A 9377-nucleotide genomic window follows, 5' to 3' on the forward strand; every position below is an offset into this window, starting at 1 on the left:
GAGACCAGCCCGGGCAACATGGTGAGACCCCGTCTCTACAAAAAAATTTAAAAATTAGGAGGGCATGGTCCCAGCTGCTTGGGAGGCTGAAGTAGGAGGATCACTTAAGCCTGGGAAGGTGAGGATGCAGTGAGCTATCATTGTGCCACTGGACTCCAGCCAGGGTGACAGAGTAAGAGACCCTGTCTCAAAAAATTAAAAAATCAAAACTATTAGCTTGAAGGAAATGTCAAGCCCTGGAATTTGGCACTTCCAAATCGTAGGTGAGCTCTTATTGACGGTTAATACTAAATAATTAGTATTTTATACTAAAATACTGACATAGGTCAGGTGTGTGGCTCACGCCTATAATCCCAGGACTTTGGGAGGCTGAGGCAGGAGGATTCCTTGAGGCCAGGAGTTTGAGACTAGCCTGGGCAACATAGCGAGACCCCCATCTCTACAAAAAAAAAAAAAAAATCAAAAAATTAGCTGGGCGTGGTGGAGTGCCTGTAGTCCCAGCTATTCAGGAGGCTAAGATGGGAGGATTGCTTGAGCCTGGGAGGTTGGGCTGCAATGAGCTGAGACTGTGCCACTGCTCTCCAGCTGGGTGGCAGAGCAAGACCCTGTCTCAACAACAACAACAACAACAAAAGGAAAAAGCAAGGGAGCTGATGCTGATGCTTTTGTGATCTTCCTGAGCCCTGACCAGCCTGCCAGGCCCTGCAAGGCTCAGGGAGGGACCTTTGCTCTAGAACCAGACTGCCCCGCCTGGGACGAGCTCTCCAGGGAACAGTTTTCTGGGCTCTGAGCCACACAGGCTCTGGGTTCAAGCCTGGCTCTGCCGCACCTGGCTCTGAGCTCGACTCCGCTGAGCCTGAGTTTCTCCATCTGTAGCATGGGCTTGGTGCATGGGGAGACTGAGCACCTGCTTAGAACTCTGGAGGGGAGGACCGTGGGAGGAAATGAGAACCCCTTCCAAGCAGAGCCAAGGCCTCCCCGGGAGGGCGATTCCTGACTCAGGAAAAATTGACCACCCTGCTCGGGGCCCCTGCCAAGCCCTGTCCCCTCTGCTCCGGCCCCTGAGGGAAGGGTTGGAGCCTGGTGAGCTGTCTCAGGCAGGCCCTGGCCTGTCCTGGCTGGGAGGCTGGGTAGGACCAGGAAAGCTGCTCCAGGTCCCTGGTTCCCACTGAGATCCATGGGGCCACTGAGGCCCCCACAGCATTTGCAACTGCCCTCGTGCCCTGTCTTCTTCCTCCTGCCTCCTCACTCCATACCAGCCACACGGTCCCCCACTCCTTGTGTCTCCTTCGGGCTGCCAGCCTTTGCACAAGCTGCTCCCAAGGCCTGGGATTCCCTGCCGCCTCCTTGCAGACCCCTTCTCACCAGTCAAGAGTCTGCCTGGAAAAGCCCACCCCGCAACCCTGCTCTGTGTTCCCACGGCCCAGCCCAGATCTCACCTGTGGACCCCAACAGGCTGTGAGACCCCTGAGGGCCGGGAACCAGTCTGCTAGTCTGTGCCAGCTCTGTAACCCAGGGACTGTGGATTCTCAGTAAAGGCTTTTTTTTTTTTTTTTTTTGAGACGAGGTCTAACCCTGTCACCCAAGCTGGAGTGCAGTGGTGTGATCATGGCTCACTGTAACCTCCATCTCCTGGGTTCAAGTGATTCTCCTGCCTCAGCCTCCTGAGTAGCTGGGATTACACATGCATGCCACCACATCCAGCTAAGTTTTGTAGTTTTAGTAGAGACGGAGTTTCACTGTGTTGGCCAGGCTGGTCTCGAACTCCTGACCTCAAGTGATCCGCCCGTCTCAGCCTCCCAGAGTGATGGGGTTACAGGCGTGAGCCATCGTGCCTGTTTGGTAAATGCTTATTGAAAGGAAATGAATTAATGGATGCAGGCAGGCAGACAGGAAGCAAATAAGGAAGGTGTCCCCCAGCCCCAAACTTTGTCTCTGAAGGCAAGGACCATGTCTCTCTCTAACACAGGGTGATGCCTGTAATTGGCGCTCAATAAATGCAGGTTCATGTTTAGTAGGTGGGGGGAGTTGGTCCCTCTCCAGTGATGTGACCTACCCATCCTCTCTCTCTCTTTTATTTTATTTTGAGACGGAGTCTCGTTCTGTCACCCAGGCTGGAGTGCAGTGATGAGATCTTGGCTCACTGCAGCATCTGCCTTCTGGGTTCAAGCGATTCTCTTGCCTCAGCCCCCCAAGTAGCTGGAATTACAGGTGTGGGCCACCAAGCCTGGCTAATTTTTGTGTTTTTAGTAGAGACAGGGTTTTACCGTGTTGGCCAGGCTGGTCTGGAACTCCTGACTTCAAGTGATCTGCTCACCTGGGCCTCCCAAAATGCTGGGAGGTGTGAGCCACTGTGCCTGGCCCCTTTTTTATTTTTAATTGAGAAGGGGTATTGCTATGTTGTCCAGGCTAGTCTCAAACTCTTGGGCTCAAGCGATCCCCCTGTCTCGGCCTCCCAAAGTGCTGGGATTACGGGCATGAGCCACTGTGGCCAGTCCCACATTAAATCTGAAAGAGCTGGCTGAGATTGCTGTATAGAAAATAGTAAGCAAGGCCAGGAGAGCAGGGTGGAGGCCCCTGGAGTCCCTGAGTGAGAAAGGTTGATGCCTTGGACTGAGGCAGAGATGAAGAGGTGCTGGTAGATACAGGAGGATTTGTAGCAAAGAGCCACCAGAACCGGTGATGGAGTCACTGTGCAGAGAGAAGCGGGGGATCAGGGTGAGGTTAGCTGCAGACGATCCCAGGAAAAGGTTCTGAAGAGCCTCCAAGTCCTATCCAGTGACCAGCCGTCCGTGAAGCCATAGGCAGAGCCACGGACTTGGGGACACTGGAGGTGAAGACACGAAAACATATTCCAGGAACGAAGACCATTCTCCCTCCTGGAAACAGGCAGGAAACAGGCCCAGGGAAGTCTTTGAGAGGAGAGGTTTGAGCCCCGCCTTGCCCTGGAGCTGCGGAGTGACCCTCTCTGGGGGCTCAGAGCATGGGTGCCCTCCCAAGGCCTCCTTGGGGACCTGGGGCTCCTGGAGGATTCCTCCCAGGCAGCCCCAGCCCAGGCTCAGCCACTGGGGAAGCACAAGAAAAGATGCTACAGATGGAGCCATGCACAAGACAAGATTCCAGACCCCCTTCCCCACCGCAGTGGCTCACACCTATAATCCCAGCACTTTGGGAGGCCAAGGCAGGCAGATCACTTGAGTTCAGGAGTTCGAGATCAGCCTGGCCAACATGGTGAAACACCCATCTCTACTAAAAATACAAAAATTAGACAGGTGTGGTGGCAGGGGCTTGTAATCCGAGCTACTCGGGAGGCTGAGGCAGGAGAGTTGCTTGAACCTGGGAGGTGGAGGTTGCAATGAGCCGAGATGGTGCCTGCACTCCAGCCTGGGCGACAGAGTGAGACTCCGTCTCAAGAAAGATTCCAGCCCCCATGGCGCTGACCTTCTAGCGGGGGAGGCCGTCGGCATAGGAACATGTAAGTTAGTTAATACTTTGTGTAATGTAGTTTCAGAGAGGGACAACTGGTGGGTGGGGCTGGGACTTCAATAGAGAAGGGGCCAGGGTGGGATCCCCTGAGGACGTAGAGCTGAGGCCTAAAGTACACCAAGAAGCCACTCATGGAAAGAGCATTCCTGGAGCCCAGAGCAAGAGGCTCACACCTGTAATCCCAGCACTTTAGGAGACTGAGGCAGGAGTATTGCTTGAGGCCAGGAGTTTGAGACCAGCCTGGGCAATATAGGGAGACCCCCCACACCCTATCCGTACAAAAAAAAAAAAAGAAAAAAAGAAAAAACTAGCCAAGCATGATAGTGTGTGCCTGTCGTCCCAGCACACAGTCCCGGCACTACCAGTCCTTGGGAGGCTGAGGTGGGAGGATCTTTTGAGCCCAGGAAGTCAAGGCTACAGTGAGCTATAGCTGTACCACTGCACTCCATCCTGGGCAACAGAGTGAAATCCCATCTCATTAAAAGAAAAAAAAAAGGCCAGGTGTGGCAGCCCACGCTTGTATTCCCAGCACTTTGGGAGGCTGAGGCAGGTGTTAGAGACCATCCTGGTCAATATAGAGAAACCACGTCTCTACTAAAAATACAAAAATTAGCTGGGTGTGGTGGCTTGCACCTGTAATCCCAGCTACTCCGGCGGCTGAGTCAAGAGAATCGCTTGAACCTGTAAAGTGGAGGTTGTCGTGAGCCGAGGTTGCGCCACTGTACTTCAGCCTGGGTGACAGAGCAAGACTCCATCTCAAAATAAATAAATAAAGAAAAGAAAAAAATAGGGAAAGAACATTCCTGGAGGAGGCAGGAGCCAGTGCAAAGGCTTGAGGTGGAACATGGAGGGCTAGGGTGGCTGGGAGGGTGAGGAGATGGGGTTGGAGGGTGTGGGCCAGGCCTGGAAGGTGAGTGACATTGGGGAGTGTGACCCTGGGGAGGCATGGAGGGTTTCAAGCAGGGGTGGTGTGTTCACCTCCCCTTGCCTGTCAGACTCTTCTCTCTGCAGCCTGGAAAACTCCTCACAGGCAGTTCCCTGTCTCTCGGGGTCTTTCCATGGTCTCTTCCTGTCCCAGCCCCAAGACAGGTACTCTTTGAGTTGGAATTTCCCCCAGGGGGGTGGGAGCAGGATCTGCGGCCAGTGGGGGATACGAATACTCATCTCCCTTAAGGCCACGGACCTCCTACTCTGTGCCAGGCATGGACCACCTACCACGCGCCAGGTCTTGTGCTGGGGGCACCGCAAGCCTGGGCCCCTCTGCCCCTCACAGCCCACCTGTTGGAGGCAGGATTCACGGTCCATTTCACAGACCGGGAGACCCAGACTCAGAGTCACTCACTCAGGACCACATGGCTCGGAAGGCAGGAGGCAGGATTTGAACCCAGCTCCATCTGACCCCAAAGGCCTGTGAGATCTCATTTGAGACTCACAACAACTCTGTGAAAATTGGGGCTGTGGATTCGCTTGCCCCTTTCCTACCTGCCCCCCTCGGTAAATGGCACTGTCAGCTCCTTGGTCGCTGAGCTGGACACCCAAGAGCCATTCTCAGTTTTGTTTTGTTTTTTTGGTTTTTTTTGAGACAGAATCTTGCTCTGTCACCAGGCTGAAGTATAGTGGCGCCATCTCAGCTCACTGCAACCTCCGCCTCCCAGGCTCAAGCGATTCTCCTGCCCGAGCCTCCCGAGTAGCTGGGACTATAGGCGTGAGCCACCACGCCCAGCTAATTTTTGTATTTTTAGTAGAGACGGGGTTTCACCATGTTGGCCAGGAAGGTCTTGATCTCTTGACCTCGTGATCCACCTGCCTTGGCCTCCCAAAGTGCTGGGATTACAGGCATGAGCCACCGTGCCCAGCTTTTTTTTTTTTTTTTTTTTTTTTGAGACAGAGTCTCACTTTGTTGCCCAGGCTGTAGTGCAGTGGTGAGCTCTCAGCTCACTGAAACCTCCATCTCCTGGGTTCCAGAGAACCTCCCACTTCAGCCTCCTGCCTCCTGCGTAGCTGGGACTACAGGCGTGGCCACTATGCCCGGCTATTTTTGTTATTATTAGTAGAGACGGGGTTTCACCATGTTGGCCAGGCTGGTCTTGAACTCCTGACCTCAACTGATCCACCCGACTTGGCCTCCCAAAGTGCTGGGATTACAGGCGTGAGCCACAGTGCCCGGCTGACGCCAGAGCCATTCTTGATTCCTGTCTTCCGCTGCTCTCTATTCCAGGGCAGTCAACGGCCTGCCAGTCACTCAATGGCCCTCGATGGGCCCTGCAGCAACTTTAACACGGGCCACGTAGGCTGAAATCATTTTTCCCTCCCTCGGGACAGAAAAGAAGGAAATTAAACTGTGGCAGGTTATCACTGATCTAGAGAAAGCCACACTGAGGTCTTTGGGCACCTTTCTCTAAAGACATACTTCACATGGTTGCAGTAACTAAATGCTCCTGGAAGCTGGGCCAGCTGGCAGCTCACAGGTGCCTTAAAGAATATTGTGGGAACTGCCTGTTGGTCCCACCCCAGGGGAGCAGTGGGCAGATGGTGCCTCCATGGCCCACACCTTTGGCCATAAGAGAAATCAAAAGAAGGCTGAGGGGGCTGGGTGCAGTGGCTCACCCCTGTAATCCCAGCCGTTTGGGAGGCTAAGGCAGGAGGATCTCTTGAGGTCAGGAGTTTGGGACCAGCCTGGGCAACATAACCAGACCCTGTCTCTACCAAAAAAATAATAAGAACATTATCCAGCCGTGGTGGTACCTTTAGTCCCAGCTCTTGGAGAGGCTGAGACTGGAGGATTGCTTTAGCCCCAGAGGTCGAGGCAAAAAAAAGAGAGAGAGAGAGAGGTCAGAATCACCACCCACCTACCCACATTGAAGCCATATCCTACTTTGGGGTAATGTTCTAAAATTGCAGTAATGGGCCAGGCCTGGTGGCTCATGCCTATAATCCTAGCACTCTGGGAGGCCAAGGCGGGAGGATTGCTTGAGCTTGGGAGTTCGAGACCAGCCTGAGCAACAGAGTGAGACTTTGTCTCTACAAAAAATACAAAAAACAAAACAAAACAAAAAACCCACAAAAATTAGCCGGGTGTGGTGGCATATGCCTGTAGTCCCAGCTATTTGGGAGGCTGAGGCCAGAGGCTCACTTGAGCCCAGGAGATCGAGGCTGCAGTGAGCTATCATCATGCCACTGCACTCCAGCCTGGGTGACAGAGGGAAACCTTGTCTCAAAAATAAAATAAAATAAAATCGCAGTGATGGTTACACAAGTCTGCAGATACACTAAAAACCACTGCTGTGTACGGTTTACATGGGTGAATTCTATGTGAATTATAACTAAATAAATCAGTTAAAAATAAGCAAACCCCCCAGGTTCCCTGTATCTTCCCCCAGGGAGGGGGTCTGAATCTGTTCAGATAAACACAAAGTTTAAAAAAAAAATCATAAAAACACGCTAATATTTCCTAATAGCAAGAATCGGAACTAACATTTATTTAGTGCTTTTGACATGCTGGGTCCTGTTCTATGTTTCAAGTCCTGTAACTCTCACCAAAACCATGTCAGGCAGAGACTGTTATTCTTCCATTTAACAGATGGGGAAACTGAGGCACACCGTGGGAACATGAGTTGCCAAAGGTCACACTGCAGAGTTTGAACCAGGCAGGTTGGCTCTAAAACCTTCACTCCTGGCTGGGCACGGTGGCTCACGCCTGTAATCCCAGCACTTTGGGAGGCTGAGGCAGGCAGATCACCTGAGGTCAGGAGTTCCAGACTAGCCTGGCCAACATGGTGAAACCCTGTTTCTACTAAAAATACAAAAATTAGCTGGGCGTGGTGGCAGGCACCTGTAATCCTGGCTACTTGGGAGGCTGAGGCAGGAGGATCGCTTGAACGCGGGAAGTGAAGGTTGCAGTGAGCCAAGATCACGTACTGCTGCACTCCAGCCTGGGCGACAGAGCGAGACTATGCCTCAAAATAAAAAACCAAAAAACAATAATCAACAAGTAATACCACCCTGGGGTGGACCACCACCATATTCTCGCACCCGTGAGCTGCTGGCTGGCCCAGTTTCCAGACATATTCTATTTACTGTGATCATGGGAAGTGTATCTTATTTTATTTTTCTTTCTTTTCTTTTAGTGACAGAGTCTTACTCTGTTGTCCAGGCTGGAGTGCAGTGGTGAGATCACGGCTCACTGCAGCCTCGAACTCCTGGGCTCAAGTGATCCTCCTGCCTCAGCCTCCCAAGTAGATGGGACGACAGGTGTACACTGCCACACCCAGTTTGAGAGCGATCTTTTCTTTTTGTTAATTTATTTTTTTAATTTATATTTTTTGTAGAGACAGGGTCTCACTAAATTGCCCAGGCTGTTCTTGAACTCCTGGCCTCAAGAGATCCTCCTGCCTCAGCCTCCCAAAGGGCTGGGATTACAGGCATGAACCACTGTAATGAAGTATATGTGATCCTCCCACATTGGTCTCCCATAGTCCCATAGTGCTGGGATTACAGGCGTGAGCCACTGAGCCTGAGCCTGGCCTGGCCTGAAGTGTGTCTTTTTTTTTTTTTTTTTGAGACGGAGTCTCACTCTGTCGCTCAGGCTGGAGTGCAGTGGCGCGATCTCGGCTCACTGCAACCCCTGCCTCCCGGGGTCAAGCAATTCTCTGTCTCAGCTTCCCGAGTAGCTGGGATTACAGGTGCCCACCACCTTGCCTGGCTAATTTTTTGTATTTTTAGTAGAGATGGGGTTTCACCATCTTGGCCAGGCTGATCTTGAACTCCTGACCTTGTGATCCACCCACCTCAGCCTCCCAAAGTGCTGGGATTACAGGTGTGAGCCACCGCGCCTGGCCGAAGCATGTCTTTTGAGATATGTGTAACCTTCTCTGGACAACCTTTCTTCAGCTCTACCTCACCCACTTCCTCACCCGCCCCCTGCTGAATCATTCTATTTCAGGTCTCTGGCATTGTATCATTTGATATGATTCATTAATATCATCTAAAAATGCCATCTCTCCTCCATTGTTTCCTAAATATATTTTTATGGTTCATTGGGTCAAGTCAAGAGACAAAGTCCAAATGTCACATTTGGTTGCTACATCTCTTAGAGCCCTTTTGGTCTATAACGGTTCCCTCCTTTGTATTTCCTGGCCCGTTAATTGTTAGAGAAAGTGCAGAATCCTCACTCATAATCATTGATTTGCTGTCCCTGACATGGCCTCCAGCAGAAAGGTCTCCAGCCTGGGCTTTGTGGTGAGCCTGAGGATCCCGCCTTATTGGGTAATTATCTTGAAAAAAACAAAATTAGGCCTGGGTAGAGAAGGGAGTCACACTGTTGTTGGTGGCAGCTAAATATACTCATTTGTCCATTTTGTCACAAGCCCTGTCAATTCCACTTTCAAAATGTATCTGGCATCTGTCTGCATCTCTCTTGCAGGGAGCAGATTCGGGGAGGTGAGGGAGGAGGCAGGAAGACCAGGGAGGAGGCTCCTACAGTACGGGCAAGAGCTGATGATGGCCTGGGCTGGGGCTGGGGCATTGGGGAGGAAGGAATGGGGACAGATTCCAGGAATCTTCTGGAGGTAGAATTGTCAGGTGCTTTGAGAGCTGGGTCCTTTCTCGCTGGGAGAAGCAGCGTTCTTACCCCTAGTTCATCGGCTCAAATGCCTCCTCCCAGCTCCCAGCTGCAGCTGTGGGGATGACACACACACAAAATGAGGGTGACTCACTTCTCAGCAAGGGCCACCAGCACCCCATGCTCACCCTCCTGGGGAGCATGAGCCAACAAGAGGGAGGCAATGGGGAGCCACAAGGGCACCGTACCAGAAGCAGCCGCTTTGCAGATGCATGAACTTGGCAGTCAGATACAGCTCTGAGCCTCCGTTTCCCCATCTGGAAAGTGGGAA

Source organism: Pongo pygmaeus, chromosome 18, assembly GCF_028885625.2.
Source record: "Pongo pygmaeus isolate AG05252 chromosome 18, NHGRI_mPonPyg2-v2.0_pri, whole genome shotgun sequence".
Classification (NCBI taxonomy): domain Eukaryota; kingdom Metazoa; phylum Chordata; class Mammalia; order Primates; family Hominidae; genus Pongo; species Pongo pygmaeus.